This window comes from Solanum stenotomum, chromosome 12 (assembly GCF_019186545.1).
Source record: "Solanum stenotomum isolate F172 chromosome 12, ASM1918654v1, whole genome shotgun sequence".
NCBI lineage: Eukaryota > Viridiplantae > Streptophyta > Magnoliopsida > Solanales > Solanaceae > Solanum > Solanum stenotomum.
The window spans coordinates 4163376-4171633 of NC_064293.1; positions in this window are offsets into that span (position 1 = coordinate 4163376).

Below are 8258 nucleotides of genomic sequence, written 5' to 3' on the forward strand. Positions count from 1 at the left end.
GTTTTGGACGAAATTTTTTGTGGGAGTCTGTGACGACCTTATCAATGGCGTGGGCTGGTACGGTGGGGAAAACATATGCCTTTTCAAGTTTAAACAGTCCCCGGAACATGAAATATCAAATTTCTCATTTTATGTGTGCTAGTCCATGAATTTTTTGTGATATGTGATCTCGATTTGTTTTTGGCTGAAGTTTCTTTTAGGTGTCTGTGATGACCTTATTAATTACATGCATTGGTCCAGATGGGAAAACGTTTGTATTTTAAAGTTCAAATGAAGCCCAAAATGGGAAATATTAAAATTTCCCCGTTTACGTGTGTTATAGTCCACAGTTTTGGGTGATGTGTGATTCCAACCTGTTTTCGGCTGAAACTTTTTGTGGGAGTCCATGAAGACCTTATTAATGGCATGCATTGGTCAGGAGGGGAAAATGTTTGCATTTTCAAGTCTAAATGAGGTCCACAATGAAAAATACCAAATTTTCCATTTTACGTGATGTATAGTCCATGAATTTTTAGTGATATGTTAAATAATGTGCTTTTGGCTGAATTTTTTTTGAGAGTCCATGACGACCTTGGGTAAGTCCGAAGGGCCAAACTTTGCATTTTAAAGTTCAAACAAGTCCTGAAATGCGAGATACCAAGTTTCTCATTTTATGTATGTTATTGTCTTATGAATTTTGGGTGATATGTGATCCCAACGTGTTTTTGGCGGAAATTTTTTATGGGCATCCCCGATGACATTTTTAACGGTGTTCGTTGCTATGGAGGATTAATCATCTATATTTTCAATATCTAATGAGGCCCGTGATAACGTTCAAATATACTTCTTGAAAAGAAATATAAATGATCGTATGCAATATATTTACCCAACTATGAGTCGGGGTCGATCCCACAGAGAATATGGAAGAATATTGTCAATAGTAAATATTTAACTCGATAGTCGTTAAAAAAATGGGGGATTTAAATTGAAATAAAATAAAATAAAATAAATAAAAAGATAGCTTTGAACTAAGTATTTATTTATATTCAGATTATTAAAAGTAACTAGGAATGTGTTCCCCATAAGCTCATAACGCAGTAATCCTAATAATAGTAATCCTTTTCTAGTGTATTATATGCAAAGTGATAAGTTAGGTATCTCTAAATCCTTGGTCCGACATCTAGAGAATTTCACCCCGCACCTTGGTCCGGCTACGTGTGTATAATTTACTAACCCTTACCTTTACCTCATATTAGACATCATAATCGATGTTTGGCTTAGTTATTACTTCGCACCAATCGACACTAGCCTATTAGATAGTATCACACTAAATCTATGTTGATAATTCTTTTCTTGTTAATTACCTCCTTGGTCCGGCAAGTAGTAACAAGGCGAGTTCTAACGTTGGCCACCGTTAAAAAGACTTCTAAACGAAAGAATTATCTATGCATGCAAAATACTAGTCAAGAATTGTTTATTTACTATTCATACTTTGTTAATCGCTCATGGTTCCCACAACCCTAGTTATGAAAGTTAGCTACTCATTATCTCAAAAACACAATCAAAATTTATTAAAATAAATATGTTTGTGTTAATCATAAAAAGTTAAGAACAATAGCTAAACTATCTTTTATTAATCATGAATACAAATAAATAATAAATGAGAAGAAAGAATAAGCCACAATTCTCCAGCCTCCACGGCGGCTCTTCCAAAGTTCCTAAGCTAGAAGAAAATTTATATTGTGTCTTGTATCTTGGTTCCTGGCTCCCCCCCTCTAATAATTATTTCTATGCACTATTTATAGATGTAGGAACCCTAAAATAAAATAATTGAGTTCAAGACAAATTAGGAAATTAAAACCCAATTAAATTGGGTTTTCCGTATTGTACGCGTGATTTCTCGATATTTCTGATGCGCCGCCATCCATAATAATATGAGCCATCCAGCTACTGACACGTGGCAGCAGTAGTATCCAATTTCAATTTGCAAATTGTTCGCAGCCTTTTTCCTCATATATACAAATATATTATTTTATTAAATTTAATCTATTAAGCTGTCTGCTTGATTTCCTTCTTGAACCTTCCATCTTTAATTCGTTTAAGCTTCAAACTTCTCCAATTTTCCACCAATTTAATCCTACAAATAAAATACCCAATTTAGCATAATCCATCAAATTAATGCTCAAAATGGACAAATATAAATAATAAATGTGATGAAATCATGATTAAAAATATGTATTTTTAGCCTCACATTAGCCCGTGGTGGAAAATACCAAATTTCTCATTTTACGTGTAGTCCATGGATTTTTGATGTCATGTGATCCCGACGAATTTTTGGCCGAAATCTTTTGTGGGCGTCCCTGGCGACCTTATTAATGGCGTGGGTTTGTCCGGAAGGGCTTAGGCTCTGCATTGTAAAGTTCAAACGAGCTTCGAAACAAGAAATAACAATTTTTTCATTTTACGTGTGCTATAGTCCCTGGATTTAGGGTGATATGTGATTTCGACGTTTCTCTGGATGAAATTTTTTGTGGGAATCCTTGATAACCTTATTAATTGTGTGCATTCATCAATAGGGGCTTACGTCTATATTGGGTTATATGTGATCTCGACTTGTTTTTAGCCGAAATGTTTTTTGGGCTTCCATGAAGACCTTATGAATGGCGTGGGCTGGTTTGGAGTGGCAGACATCGGCATTTTTAAGTTCAAACGAGGCGCCACAATAGAAAATACCGATTTTTCCATTTTTCGTGTGTTATAATTCATTGATTTTGGGTGATATGTGCACCTAATGTTTTTTTGGCTGAAATTTTCTCTGGGCGCCTCTGAACACCTATTTAATATAGTTTGGAGCAACCTAATTCATTACATGTTAAGAGATATAGTTGTATGTATTATTTTCCTTTCGGAGAGGCCATCATTGATTACAATATTTATTAGGTTTTTTTTTTTGCCGAAATAATTTGTGGGTGTCTGTGACGAACTATTTCACAGGTGCTGCATAAATTGGGACAATCAATGTAACATATATGTTATTTCAAAATCATGAGTACTATAAATCACAATAATTAACAATTAGAAAACATATTAAAATTTGGTGACTTTCAAAATTTAGCATATGTCACACAAATTAAGACAGAGAGAGTAATATATATTTTCTTTAAAATTGTGTCAATAGTCCTAAATATTTTAAAGTTATGTAGAAATTTAATAAAATCTCTTAATTTCGTTTTCTTTAAAATTATGTCAATAGTCCTAAATATTTTAAAGTTATGTAAAAATTTAATAAAATCTCTTAATTTCGTTTGTAATATATATATATATATATATATATATATATATATATATATATATATATATATATTGTTTATTTGCATGAACATATGCATAATATGGCAAGAGAAGATTTCTGAACAAGCCCATTATAGTTTAAAGGTAAATGATTTAAGTTTTTTCCCATCCAAGTTATATCATGTAATTTTACTCTAGTTCTAAATGTACATGTTTTACATTTTTTCAATTCTATCACATCACTTCATATTGAAGAAGAGGACATAAAATCCTACAAATATTACTAAAATTGTCCATATAATTCAAAAATGGAAAAATTATGAATGTGCCTACTCTAAATCAAATAAAGTTTTAAGAATATAATTTAAAATGCCCTATCTTATAATTCTAAGTTATCTAGAATTATTTTTACTTTATCTATAGAGAATATAATTAATTCTATTTTAGGGTCTTCTTCTTTTATATTTTCTAATTTTTATGTAATTTTTTCACTTCCTTTTATCCATTCTGTTGTTTTTCGTTTTTTATTATTTACTCTTTTTGCTCCTATTTTTTGTTTATCAAGTGTATGTGGTAGATAGTGTACATTATTAATATGTGCAAATAAGTCGTAAAGAGGATAGTGGTAGACAAAATAAGAATTATTATCAGAGCTATGGATAATAAGAAACACGATAAGAAACATACGAGTAGAAAATTAAGAAAAATAAGAAGAATATTAAATAAATTATATCCGGAATATAAACAACTTAATATCACAAAGACTGATAATGAAAAATTAGATCAATTAATAAATAATATATCTAAAGTAGAATATAAATATATTCAATATTTAAAAATACAATGAATAACAAGAATAACGAATATAGACAAAAACTTAATGAAATAATTACAGAAAAACGACAAGAATTAGAACATAGGCAAAATAGACTTAACAATAATATATTCGCAGGAATTTGTCACAAATCTATAGTAGCACAAAGAAAAATTATTTTATATCTAGAAATACAAATAAATAACTTAGAATATAAACTACAACATAATTTATAAATTAATAAAGAAGAATACGCAATAGATGAAAAAACATATGAAAATTATGACGGATTAAAAATAAAGATAATATTTTCTAATCTAGGAAGAAGATATAAGAAAATAGGTGACAATATAAGTTTAATGTTAGAAAAAGAAACGGTAAAACTAGAAGATAGTTTAACTGCTATGGTAAGAATAACAAAAGAAAATGAAGAAATAGATAGAAGAACGGAAATTGAAAAAATAAAACAACAAGCAAAAAAGGAAGTACAACAATTAGAAGAAGTAAAAAATACTAAAATAATAGAGCTAGAAAAAGAGCTAGCAATATTAAAAGAAATGTATGAAATTAAACAAAAAGAAAAAGAACAAAAAACAAAATTAGCAAATGAGATAATTAAATTTAAAGAAAAATTGCAATTACAAGATGAATTAGAAGAAAAAGAAGAAAATAACCAAGATAATCTACCCGAAATAAGAGTTGATGAAATAAACGATGATGATCTAGAACAACATTCGGAAACAAGTGAAACATATACGGAACTTTTAGCAAATATAGATAATACAAAGAATTTAGAAGTAAATGCAGAAGACGTAGACATGGACGAAAAACCTAGCACATCAGGAGTAAAAAACCCAAAAAATTTTAATCCAAAATATTATAATAAAAATTATGAACAATATAATAAAGAAAAAACTACATGGGATAAAAGATTAAATAAAAAATGGACGCCTAAACCAATAACTGGACAACATGAATTTTTAGATTTAGACTGTGTAGCAGACATAAATAAAACAATCCAATTATGGGTAGGATACATATCAAAACAATTAATAGATAACAAGATAGTAATAGCAGAGGCACCAGGATACATAGAAAGAACAATTATAGGAACAGTAAAATTATGGCTACAAAATTTAACAAATGAAAGCTTAACAACTTTAAGAAATAATAAAAAATTTGATGGTGAAATAGCCACTACAACCATGGAAATATTATATAAATACGAAATAGCTATAAGAAATGAATTTAGTAGTATGACAACAGAGGTAGAAGAACAAAATAAAGAAAAAATCATAAATCGGAATCTAATGACAAAATTAGCAATATGTAATATGTGTTACATAGATGAATATACATGTGCATTTAGAAAACATTATTATAAAGGAACATATAGCATAGAAGAAAGTAAAGAAATAAGAAAATTATATTTTACAAAATTACCAGAACCTTTTAATTCAAAAGTAATAAAAAGTCGGAATGAAGCAGAATTAACAGATACCTTAGGAGCTAGAATAAAATTCTTACAACGATGGTTTATGGAACTATGTGAAAAACATAAAGAAGAAATAAAAATGGAAAAAATATTAGTAAAAAACTTGGCATGTTGCAAAAATAAGACAGCACCTCAATTTGGTTGTACGGATAGGTATTATAAAAATAAAAAGAAATATAATAAAAAATACAGATCAAAATATAAATATAAAAAACAAGAAGAAGGTACTATGTAAAAAATTACAAAACCAAAAGACCAAAAAAGAAAACTAACGGAATGTACTTGTTATAATTGTGGAAAATTAGGACATATAGCTAGAGATTGTAAATTACCTAAAAATCCAAAGAAAAAACAAATATCAGAAATAATAATAGACGATGAAAAATATACACAAATAGAATACCTAGATTATGAATTAGAAAGCAATGATAGTATATATGAATTATCGGAAAATGAAATAGATAATGACATAGAAATAGAAAATGAATTATATAATATAACAAATGACTGAAGCAGATACACAAACAATAAATAAAGAAGAACATCAAGATGAAGAATATTTAGAACAAAAAATAATATTTGATAATAGTATATTTGAACAAATAAAAGGAAAAGAATTAGACCTAAGCGTAGCAAAAATATTCGAAATACCAACAGTAAGAAACTGGTTTAAACTACAAAAAGATGAATATTATGTAGTAAGTCAAAGAGAACATATCATAGATTGCAAATACACTAAAGGAAAGGCCAAAATACCAATAATAAATAAAGAAATACAAGATATTAAGGCTAAAAATCCAATTAAATATGTACATTTAGGAGGAACAGAAATATTAATAAAAGCATGTTTTAGAGAAGGAATAGATACACCCATAGAAATATACTTAGCGGATGATAGAATTATACAACCCATAGAAAAAAGTATAATAAGTGCAGTAAGAGGTAACCTCATATACCAAAAATTTAAGTTTATAATAAGTGCTAACTACTCAGTAGCAATAAATGACAGGAATATAGATAAATCACTAGTATTATACTGGCGAATGTCAGGGATAGAACTAGCCCCAGGAAGTAAAATATTTACAGCTAGATGTAAAAACTTATATGTTCTAACAACAAAACATAAAATAACAGCAAAAAATAAAATAGATAAAATAAAAATAGAAGATCCCTTTGAAAGAATAGTTACAGTCATAGATAAAAACGATTATAGTTATAATGAAATTGATATAGAAGAAGATTTAGAAATAGTAAAAGAAAGACTAAGCACATCGAAAAGAATAAACAATGAGATACCCCAAACATCATCAAAAATGAGTACCTCAAGGAGAATAGATAAAACCCCACAAAAATCAATAGAAGAAGATATAAAACCACATCATTACTACATAACGGGAATAATGGAACAACGAAAATATTTAATATTAATAGATACAGGACGAGAAGAAAACTATATTACAAGAGAATTAGTAACGGAAGATGAAATAATAACTATTGAACAATCATGCTCCGAACTACCAAAAGCATTAATGTATATAGAAGAAACTACGGAAAAGGAAATAATCATCGGAGGAGTACCAATAGTAATAAAATTCAAAATATATCAAGGAAATGAAAATATCATTTTAGGAATAAAATGGTTGGAACAAGTAAAACCATAGAATCTAGAAGACAAACAGTTAACAATAAATTATGAACATAAAAGAGTAATAATAAAAAGGACTTTGGTATGATAAAAATATGAAAATATATACTTGCTAAGATAATAATAGAAGGATATTACAACCGATATTATACATCAATGATAGATACAGGAGCAGAAGCCAATATATGTAAATACAATTGTTTACCAGAAGATAAATGGGAAAAATTAAAAACACCGATAGTAGTAACGAGATTTAATAATGAAGGAAGCATGATCACATATAAGGCAAAAAATATAAAAGTACAAATATGGAATAAGATATTAACTATAGAAGAATTATATAACTTTGAATTAACTACAAAAGATATGCTATTAGGAATGCCATTTTTAGAAAAATTATACCCACATATAATAACAAAAACACACTGGTGGTTCACAACACCATGTAAACAAAAAATAGGAGCAAAAAGAGTAAATAATAAAAAACGAAAAACAACAGAATGGATAAAAGGAAGTGAAAAAATTACACAAAAATTAGAAAATATAAAAGAAGAAGACCCTAAAATAGAATTAATTAGATTCTCTATAGATAAAGTAAAAATAATTCTAGATAAGTTAGAATTATTATATAGTGAGGATCCTTTACAAGGATGGGAAAAACATAAAACAAAAGTAAAAATTGAGCTAATTGATAATAACAGTATAATAACCCAAAAACCATTAAAGTATAATTTTAATGATTTAACCGAATTTAAGATACATATAGGTGAATTACTAGAAAAAAGATATAAACAAGAAAGCAATAGTAAGCATACAAGCCCGTCATTTATCGTAAATAAACATAGTGAACAAAAAAGAGGAAAAAGTAGAATGGTTATTAATTAAAGAAATTTAAATGCAAAAACTAAAACATATAATTATCCGATACCAAATAAAATACTAAAGATAAGACAAATACAAGGATATAATTATTTTAGCAAATTTGATTGTAAATCAGGATTTTATCACTTAAAACTAGAAGAAGAATCTAAAAA